Below are 10584 nucleotides of genomic sequence, written 5' to 3'. Positions count from 1 at the left end.
CTCGGACCACCTCTCAGCAATCAAATTGTGTGGGGCTTACTGGAGGTACCTGGTAGACTAGTTGGCCCACAGGGACCCACAGGAATAAAGGGGACTTAATTTCCCAACCCAAAATGCACCAGGAGGTGTGTTTGCACAATGGTGTAGGGAGGGGGTGGGGCCTCCCGCATTGCCGGCATTTCTATTTCTTTTCTTTTTGGAAGGGGGGCTGTGAGGCCCCCCTTCCCTTAATTATTTTGGGGCCCTGGGGACCCCAGTGGAGCCTCAGCATATTATCTTTTTTTTTTTTTAAATGGGAAAGGGGCCGCGTGGCCCACATCCCGGAGGACCCCATCCACCGGGGCCTTGCCAGCCTGGAGCTTTTATTGGGGGGAGGGGGGCCTTGTCCCCCCTCCTGAGGCCAATTATGGCCCCGGGGACCCGATACCCTGGGGCCCGACCTTATTTTTTTAAAAAAGGCAATGAAACGGGAAGGGGGCCGCGGGCCCCCCTTCCCTAGGCCACTATTGGCCACAGGGACCCCATCCCCCTGGTTCTGCCCTCTTTTTTAATTTTTTTATTCGCTGGAGGATGGCTGTGTGGAACCCCTCACCTGGGCCACTTCTGGCCCCAGGGACCCCATCCCCAAGGGGAGCTGCTCACATGCAGCTCCCCTTGCCCAAAAGCAATTCTGATTTGCTTCAATGAAGCGAGAGCAGGTCCCCAGGGCTGCGTGCCCCCCGCATATAATCATCTAAGCCCCCGGGGAGGTGGTGGTCCCAGGGGCTGCGGGGGCCCCTGCGGGCCCCAGCTAATTATTTACACATTGCCCCCAGGACCTGGCCCACCCGGGGACTTATAGATAACGAAGCATGGGAGCCCAGCACGAATTCAGCCATTTTAAAAAAATGCTTTTTTTTTACCCTGGTGGTCCTTGTGGGACCCCCTGAGCAGGCCAATCAGAATGAAGTTCATGCTCGGAAGGGTTCGCAAACCCTCCTCGGTGCTCAGATTTAGATATTATTATTTTTTGAATTTCTCAGAGACTACTGAACGGATTTACACCATTTGAAAAAAGGTCACTTTCTGAACCAAGGGCTACCGTTTTGCCAAATTTGGTGTAATTCCGTTAAGCAGTTCAGGCTGTAGCTTGTTCCAAAATTCCTATGGAAATTAACATGGGGAAAACATGTTTTGGGACCCCCCTTTTTTCTAGGCCCCTGCTTGACAAATCACCCCGAAACCTTTAGGACAGGTGCTGACCTGAGCGAACCATTAGTTTTGAAAATTTCGCGAAGATTCATCAAAGGGCGCCAAAGATATTGACAAAAGAAAAAACACTTTTTCAATAGAAACAAGGTCCTAACTATAACTTCCTGTTGGCGACCTCCAGTAGGTAATATATACATATAGGGATTGGGGATTGCAATTATTTCCCATGAACGAGGAACTTCCAGTAAGTGCGGGTAATAATCTCGCATTGATTAAGTCCCTCCCGTTGCTACTACCGATTGGATGGTTTAGTGAGGTCCTTGGATCGGCCCCGCCGGGGTCGGCAATGGCCCTTGCAGAGTGCAGAGAAGACTATCAAACTTGACTATCTAGAGGACGTAAAAGTCGTAACAAGGTTTTCATTGGTGAACCTGCGGAAGGATCATGAACGGCGGAGCGGCCCGAGTGATGGACGGCACCAGTCCAAAACCCTCAACAGCCTCCTGCGAGCACACTCTAGGCACAGGGCCCTGCCCTGCCCTCATGTGCCCTGGCCGGCGGAGCGTTCCATGGCTGCATGGGGTGCTTGGGTGAGGACCGGGCCTCGGCTGGTCTTCCTCTGCTAGGGGAGGACCCGACTGACCAAGAGGCAGGGGATGGGGGTGACCTCTGGCCCCTGTCCCTCTCTCTGAGAGGAGCACAGTGGTAGTCCCTCCTGAGAAAGAACGCACGCTTACTGAATGGCAGTGCCTCCCTGGGCTGGGACCACCCACCCACCCTGAGAGGCCCTGCCACCCCGGGCCCTCCTGGGCCCAAGTCCCTGCCAATCCGGCCTTTGGGAGACCGAGGAGCGGCCATTCTCGTGCAGCAGGGCGGACTGGAAGAGAGGGAGCCAAGGACCTGCGAGGGGACCCCCGGCTGCATTCAGTGGGAGGAGTGTGGGATGGGGAGCCGTCTGGCTCTCCCCTTCCGGTGCCTCTGACCAGGGCAAGGGTGGGGTGGGCTTCCCACCAACCTGCCAGCATGGCTCGAGGCTGCCTGGCAATGGATGGCTGATGTTCAGATGGGGCAACCCTCCCTCGTTGCCAGGTACCCGGTTTGACCTGATCCTTTGTGGTCGGGCTGAGGAGTTTGTAGACTTGCGCCATCCCAAGGAGGGACTGGTGGTGGTGGGGCTGCTGCCTGCTCTCATCACTATGGGAGCCCTCCTTGCCTGTGGGTGGGCGGGGGACACCTGGGCCGAGCGCCTGGTAACGTTTTTTTCTCCCAAAGGTGCAGTCTGACTCCCAGAGTGGGAGCCTGTGCCGTCTCGCTGCACGGGCAGTGGACAGATGGCGTTGCCTTCTTTCCGCCTCTCCTGCACCCACAGGTGGCTGAATGTTTTCGAAACGTTGCCTGTGACTCTTGGCAGTGGATCACTCGGCTGGCGCGTCAATGAAGAGCACAGCTAGCTGTGAGAATTAATGTGGATTGCTGGACACATTGATCATCAACACTTCAAACACATCTTACTGCCCTGGGTTCCTCCCGGGGCTACGCCTGTCTGAGGGTCGCTTGATCATCAATCACCACGGAGCTTCCCCGGGATGCGGCTGGGGCCATCGCAGGGTTAGCTCTGCTTCCCTTCGTACCCCCACAAGGTTAGACCTCCAATCGCCCATGGCAGGGTCCCTCACCGAGTCCTGCCGCAGAGGCATGCCGCCAAGGCACCTATCCCCACTTCCCAGCCGAGGCGGGGAGGGGGGTCCGGCGACCGGTCTGCCCCGGGCCAGTCCCTGGGCACCTGGCTGAGTACCACGTGTGGCTGTCAGTAGTGTCCCACCAGCTGCCCGCGTGCATGTGCCTTGGCCGCCCACCTCCATGGCCAGCTTCCCGGGGAGGACGACACCCCTACAGATCCGATCCAGGGAACGAGGGTGCGCGCTGCTGGGACCCCAGGCCCCTGCTATGGCAGAGGCCTAGCCTTCCCTCTCAGCTCCCCGACACTTCGGCATTTTTTCTGACCTCAGATCAGACGTGGCAACCCACTGAATTTAAGCATATTACTAAGTGGAGGAAAAGAAACTAACCAGGATTTCCCCCAGTAACGGCAAATTAAGAGGACAGAGCCCAGCACCGAATCCCGCCCGGCGGTGGCCGAGGGAAATGTGGCATAAAGAAGACTGACTTCCCGGAGTTGCTCGGGGGCCCAAGTCCTTCTGATCGAGGCTCACCCCACAGATGGTGTTAGGCCGCTAACAGCCCACAGCACGCGGGATCGGGTCGACGTGGAGGGGGCGATGCGGGCCTGCGGGAGGCCACCACCACTATGTGCCCTTCGGCAGGGGGGCCTCTCGCTCCCGTCCCTCCCCCATCGGGGTGTGGGGATGGGGGCCACCATCCCTTGCTTGAAAGCTGGGTGACCAGATGATTTGGGCTGGGCGGGGGCCCCCCTTCCGACTGCTCCCACGCAAGTCGAGCAGGGAGGTGAACAGCCCCAGTGAAGGAGCCTCCCGAGCAGCAGCCTCTGAGTCTCGCTGTCTCAGGCCACCTGGGTGTAGGGTCGTTCCGGGCCATCTGGTCACCTGGCTGCGCAACCAGAGAGTCCAGATGGCTGGCCTGCCGGATGGCTGGGCTGCCTCTAACCTTTGTCCTTCCCTAGGGTTCTCAATAGTTGAGAAAAATGGGCTCCCCAGGCAGGCTGGCGGGGAGAGGACATGGCCTGCGCTTAACCCTCATTGTTTCCTGCCCACTGGGCTTCGGGAAGGTGGAAGGCACACACGCCCAACTCAGCACCCTGACACCCAAGGGTCTGGGTGTGGGGGGGTAATAGTCAGTAGCCAGGGCAGGGCGAGGTGGCTGCAGAGCGGGGAGGACTGCCTAGCTCCCCACTGCCTCCTGGGTGAGGAACGGCAGAAGGCCAGCCCTGCGTAAAAGGGGGGCCAAGCCGGAGTTGGAGCCCCTGCAGAGCTTGGAGAAGCCCTGAGCAGTGGATGCCTGGGCCTGGTCTGGGATAGCAGCAACTTGCAGATGTCCCGCGACACACAGGGGGGTCCACCGGGGCCCGGGTAGGCTTTCCCTGGCCTGGCTATGATTCGGAAGCAGGGACCGGACCCGGGGCTTGAGCTCCGTCCGGTGAGCCTCTGGGTGCAGGAGCCTCCCATCCTGCAAGCCAGCTGAGGGTCTGGGTGCTAGGGACGGAATCCACAGGGGTCCAGGGAGGTTCTCCCCTGCCTGACTAGGGTTCGAAACTGGGACCGGGCCCGGGCCCGCGGCTTGAGCTCTGTCTGGCAGCCCCGGGTTGCGGGAGCCCCTGTCCTCTAAGTCAGCCGAGGGTCCAGGCACTGGGAACGGGAAGTCCACTGAGTCCCGGGGAGGCTCTCCCCAGCCTGGCTAGGGTTCGGAAGCTGGGACCGGACCCAGGGCTTGAGCCCTGTCCGGTGGGCCCCAAGGTGAGGGAGCCCCCCCATCCTGCAAGCCAGCCGAGGCTCCGGGCGCTGGGGACGGGGGTCCACCGGGGCCGGGGGAGGCTCTCCCCGGCCTGGCTAGGATTCGGAAGCTGGGACCAGGCCCAGGGCTTGAGGTCTATCTGGCGGACCCCGGGGTGCGGGAGCCCCCTGTCCTGCAAGCCAGCCGAGGTTCCGGGTGCTGGGGATTGGAGTCCACCAGGGCCCGGGGAGGTTCTCCCCTGCCTGTCTAGGGTTTGAAAGCTGAGACTGGGCCCGGGGCTTGAGTTCCGTCCAGCGAGCCCCGGGGTTTGGGAGCCCCTGGTCCTGCAAGCCATCCGAGGGTCCGGGCGCCGGGGACAGGGGTCCACCAGGGCCCGGGGAGGCTCTCCCAGACCTGACTAGGGTTCAGAAGCTGGGACAGGGCCCGCGGGCTTGAGCTCCATCTGGCTGGCCCCTGGGTGCGGGAGCCCCCATCCTACAAACCAGCCGAGGATCTGGGTGCTGGGGAAGGGGGTCCACCGGGGCCCGGGGAGGCTCTCCACAGCCTGGCTAGGGTTCGGAAGCTGGGACCAGGCCAGGGCTTGAGCTCAGTCTGGCGGGCCCGGGGTGCGGGAGCACCCATCCTGCAAGCCAGCTGAGGGTCCGGGTGCTGGGGACGGGGGTCCACTGGGGCCCAGGGAGGCTCTCCCTGGCCTGGCTAGGGTTTGGAAGCTGGGGTTTGACCTCCGTACGGTGGGCCCTGGGGTGTTGGAGCCCCCTGTCCTGCAAGCCATTAGAGAGTTCTGGCACTCGGGGCCAGGGCAGGACCTGGCTGGGTTTAGAAGCAGGGACCGGGCTAGGGGGCGGGGGTGGCTGGCTTACTCTGCTCTGCTGGCGGATGGGAGTTCTCTGCCCACCCCTGATTGGCATACCAGATAGCTAAAAAATGGCCACATTTGCAAATCAGGGCAGTTTTAGATTTGTAGAGACAAACTGTGTATGTGTTTTGCAAGGTAAGTGAGACTAAATAAATTTGAGCTTGCTGCAGGCAATGTTTATGATAATATTGGAGAAACCAACAGTAAAACCCGGCCCATCAGAATGTAAAACAGTGACACAAACAGCCGTAAAACCAGCCAATGCCCTCAATCAATCAATCAGGTGTTTGTTAAGCACGACTTGAGGGTCTGAAGGCGCTGGGGGGGTGCCGGTTCCAGTCCATCAAAGAGGGGGTCTGTCGAAGAGCCAGGTTTTGACATTTCTCGCAAAGATGGGGGGCGATGTTGTCTGTCTGAGGTGGAGTGGAAGGGCGTTCCAGGCTCTGGCCGCAAGGAAGGAGAAGGAGTGGCCTCCCGATCTGGTCTTTCTGGTTTGGGGGGTACCACGGCGTAGAAGAGCTGTGCTGATCGTAGGATCCTTTGGGGTGCGTGGAACTGAGTCAGCTGTTCAGGTATGCTGGTCCGGTGTCGTGGAGGGCATTGTGTGCGTGGGTTAGAATCTTGCAGGTAATTCTAGCCTCAATGGGGAGGTAGTAAACTGTGTGCAGGTGCTGGGAGATGTGGCAGTGTCTTGGCAGGTTGAGGACCAGTCTTGCAGGGGCGTTCTCAATGTTTTGTAGCTTACGGGTGAGGTTTTTGTTTATTCCGGCATAGAGTGTGTTGCCGTAGTCAAGTCTGCTGGTGACGAGGGCGTGAGTGATGGTCTTTCTGTGCTCGAGGGGATCTTTTGAAGGTCTTACTTAGGAGGTGGAAGTGTGGAAGCAAGAGGATGTGACGGAGGTGATCTGGCGGTAAATTTTTAGCTCGGAGTCCAGGATGATTCCAAGGTTGCGTGCGTGGTCCGTGGGGGTGAGTGGGCTTCCGAGGGCATGGGGCCACCAGGTGTCATTCCAGGTATCGGGGTTTGGGCCCATGATGAGCACTTCAGTTTTGTCGGTGTTGATTTGTAGGCAGCTGCTTTTCATCCATTTGGCGACAGCTTCCATGCCTTCTTGAAAGTTTTGCCTGGAGGTGTTGGGTTCATTGGATAAGGAGAGGATGAGTTGGGTGTGGTCTGCGTATGACACAATGTTGAGTCCATAGGTTCTGACAATGGGGGCGAGCAGAGCCATGTAGACGTTGAAGAGCGTGGGGCTGAGGGGGGGCCCCTGGGGGACTCCGCAGGTGGTGGGTGCAGGGTCGGAGAGGAAAGGGGGGAGTCTGACCTACTGCATTCTGCTGGAGAGTAAAGAGTGGATCCAGTCGAGGGCCTTGTCCCAGATCCCTGCATCGTGGAGTCTGCGTATTAGGATGCGGTGAGAGACTGTGTTGAATGCCACTGAGCGGTCGAGGAGGATGAGGGCTACTGTTTCTCCTCTGTCCAGTAGGGAGCGATGTCGTCTGTTGCGGCATGGAGGGCGGTTTCTGTGCTGTGGTTTTTTCTGAAGACGGATTGGGAGGAGTCGAGGATGTTGTGCTCTTCGATGAAGGTGGCGAGTTGGCAGGTTATGGCTTTCTCAATTACTTTTGCTGGGAACGGGAGCAGGGAGATGGGTCTGTAGTTCTTGAGGTCGGGGGGGTCCGCCGAGGGATTCTTCAGGCGGGGGTTGATCTTGGCGTGTTTCCAGTCATCGAGGAACGAGGCGTTTGTCAGGTAGCGGTTGATGGTGTGGCGGAGAATGGGTGTGATGGTGTCGGTGGCTCTGTTGAAGATGTGGTGAGGAAGGGGTGCGTGGGGGCCCTGGAGTGGATTGACGTCATTGTCTTCAGTGTGTCTTCGGTGGTGAGGGCTGTCCAGTTGTCAATCGTTGGCTTCAGGGGATCGGGGTGGCTGGTGTGGGTTCAGTGTGTTGGTTGTCTTCATTGAAATTGTCGTAAATGTTCTTGATTTTGAGGTGGAAGAAGGTGCTGAGTTTGTTGCAGAGGTCTTGTGAGGGAGGGATGTCAGTAGACTCGCTGGTGGGTTGGCAAACTCATTGATGATGCTGAAGAGTTCTTTGCTGTTGTGCAAGTGTTTGGAGGTTCTGTCTTCAATTGCTTTTTTTCTCATTTTACAGATGAGTTGGTGGTGAGCGTTGGTGGTGGCTCTGAAGTCGTGTTGGGCCTGTGTGAATTTGGAGTTCCTCCAGGCCTTTTTGAGGCGGCGGCACGTGCGTCTGGACTCTTGAAGTTCGGTGGTAAACCATCTGGCTTTCTTGGCAAGAGTGTTGTTGTTTTTCTTGAGGGGGGCTATGGTGTTGGCGCTGTCGGAGATCCATCTGTGCAGAGTTTGGGCTGTGGTGTTGGTGTCGTAGTCTTCCGCGATTGTTGGGGTGGAGATGCTGAGTGAGGAGGTAAGCTGGTCGTTGGTGATTTTAGTCCAGTTTCTTTGTGGGAGCAGGTGCTGGTGTCTGTGGATGTGGGTGTTCTGAAGGTGATGTGGACTCATCGGTGGTCTGCCCATGTGAGTTCAGTGGTGTGGCTGAAAGTGATGGAGTTTCCTGTTGTGAAGAGGGGGTCGAGGGTGTGTCCTGCTGAGTGTGTGGGTTCGATCACAATCTGGCAGAGTCCAATGTTGTGGAGTTTGTCCAGGAGGGATGTGTGTTGGGGTCCAGTTGGTTGTCGAGGTGGAAGTTGAAGTCTCCCAGCAGGGTGTAGTTGGTGGATGCAATGGCATGTGGGGAGATGATGTCCGTGATGGAGTTGGTGAATGGTCTGCAGTGTCCAGGGGGTCGATAGATGAGGGTTCCTCGGAGGTTGGTGGTAGGGCTGGCCAGTATCTTGAAGTGAAGGTGTTCCATCAGGTCTGTGATCTCGTCGGGGAGTGTGCTCAGGCACAGGGTGGCGATTCCTCCTCCCGTGCAGGTGGGGCGGTCTTTCCTGCAGATCTTGTATCCTTGGGGAATGGCGATGGCGATGTCCGGTCCCGAGGTGGTATTGGTCCAGGTTTTGGTGAAGAATGCTACATCCGGGGTGTTGCTGTCGAGGAGGTCCCAGATTTTGGCGGCGTGTTTGTGGAGTGATCTGACATTAAGGAGGATGCATTGTAGGGTCTTCGGTTCAGAAGTGTTCTTGGTCTGGTTGTGCTGGGTCTGTGTTCTTGGCTGTGCTGTAGGTGTGCCGGCAGCAGTGACAGCTGAAGGGTCCGTGGGTGTCAGCCATTGATGCTAGCTTGCAGTTGTTGTTGCGGCCTGAATTGAGTGCGTGGAGTGTCGCTGGGTTGTAGCGTTGGCGGCGCGGAGGTCAAGTGTTCCTGGCGCTGGTCTCTGTCAGGAAACGGATGGGTGCAGTTGGGCTTGCCTTTGGCGTGCATGCTACGCGTGACCGCGCAGCACCCGCCATTAAGTAGGGGTCGGGGAGTGCTGGACAGCTGGGAGGCGGGAGCGGGGAGGGGAGCTGGATTGGGCCGGTCGTGCTTGTCGTGCTGGGGGGGATGGGCCGCGGGTGCAGCAGCGGCAGGGAAAACGGGCGAAAAAGAAGGAATATGGGGGAATAAAAGGAAATAAAAGTGGAATAAAGCAAAAAATCTGAAAAGTGCAGCAAAGACGAAAAGTGCAAAAAATAGATTAAAAACAGGGTAAAAACAAGTGGAAACGGAGCGGAAAGCGGAGCGAGAGAAAGGAGACAGAGGTCCCATGGACCACCAGGGATGAGGCGCAGGTAAACCTGGGGGTGGAGGAGTGCCTCGAACACCAACACTCGAGAATGCAGGGGCTCGGGGGAGGCCTCACTTAATGATGGAGCTGCAAGGGTGGGAGAGCAATTTCACTGACAATGTGTCAGTGGTCTTGCCCTGATCTTGAAACCAGAATTTATTACGAGTTGGGTGACATATTCTGACCTGTGCGTAATGCACTATTTATGCAGATTTGGGTGCAATAAACACCAACATTTGCATGTTATTGCCCACCAATTCATATTACACAGTGGTGGCCAACAGGCAACAGGGGTGGCATCGTGGGGGGAGGGGAAAAAAAGAAAGAAAAATTCAAATTCACATATCTCAGCCTGCCATCTCTCCCATGCCGTCTCTCCTTCGCTCCTCTTCGAAGAAGCACCTAGGCTCCCCTAAGCCAACCGCAATGCTGCGATGCAGCGTTGTGATTGGCCTGAACGTTGTGGTTTGGCACTCTGACAGGCAGTGGGAGCATTTCCATGGTCCTCACCTGGCTGTGCATTACAGTCTGGTGGGGAACATGAAAAGTGCGCATGACTGTTTGGCCATCCCAAGACGGCCAGACAGACCACTTAAGGTACAGCAACCACTCCCCCTCCGCTGAGGTCATGAGAGCCCAGCCCCACCCCACCCTAACCTGGCTGATACTAAAAATAAAATGATAATAACTTCTGTCAATATAATTTTATTTTCCTTTTACACTGCTCTGAGAGCAGTGGGGCTACGCTCCTCAGCCTTAGCAGAGGAGCCGCCACTGATAATAGGTGTTATTTATCACACCTGTTAAATATTGTAATCAGTGGTATCATTATTTATCAGGTGTGATAAATAGCACCTAAACTTGTAATCTGGATATTAAACCTTCGATATGCATGGTGCGGTAAAAGAAGTTACATGGCCCATTGGAATGTTGTGAGTTTAAAGCAGGGATTTCTGCTGTTGAAGACATCCATACTCTTCATGTGAAACTCCAGGAGAAAACATGCAGGAATCAGTGGTGATACATTTCGAGAAGGATCGACAAGGTCAGATAGGCTGATTCTGCCCCAAATAGGGTCCAGTCAGTCCTGCAGAGGAACTACCCATTTCTTGTGTTTTGAATCCCGTACCTCTGAGGAACATGGGTGTAGGACCTCTTTAAATATGTTGTTCCTCGTCCCCCTTCTTTGATTACTTATCTATGCACTGCAGCTGTGCCGTGGGACAACCCCTACTTTCGAGACATTAAACACATAGTTGAGTCACTACTCCTACTCTGTGCTAAGGGACCTCCACTCAATTCACTTCCTCCTGCAATAACTTATCGATCCCTTGCGACTCTTTATAAAGTAAATGCATACACTAATAATCAAGG

The 10584-nt window shown here is 56.6% G+C and overlaps 1 pseudogene; it reads left to right on the top strand.

Annotated features, from left to right (window-relative positions):
* Window positions 1-2590: 2590 nt before the first annotated feature.
* Window positions 2591-2744, top strand: LOC146783190 (5.8S ribosomal RNA; annotated as a pseudogene).
* Window positions 2745-10584: the final 7840 nt, after the last annotated feature.

This window comes from Triturus cristatus, chromosome 11 (genome assembly GCF_964204655.1).
Source record: "Triturus cristatus chromosome 11, aTriCri1.1, whole genome shotgun sequence".
Classification (NCBI taxonomy): Eukaryota; Metazoa; Chordata; class Amphibia; order Caudata; family Salamandridae; genus Triturus; species Triturus cristatus.
This window is presented reverse-complemented; position numbering and strand designations above follow the sequence as displayed.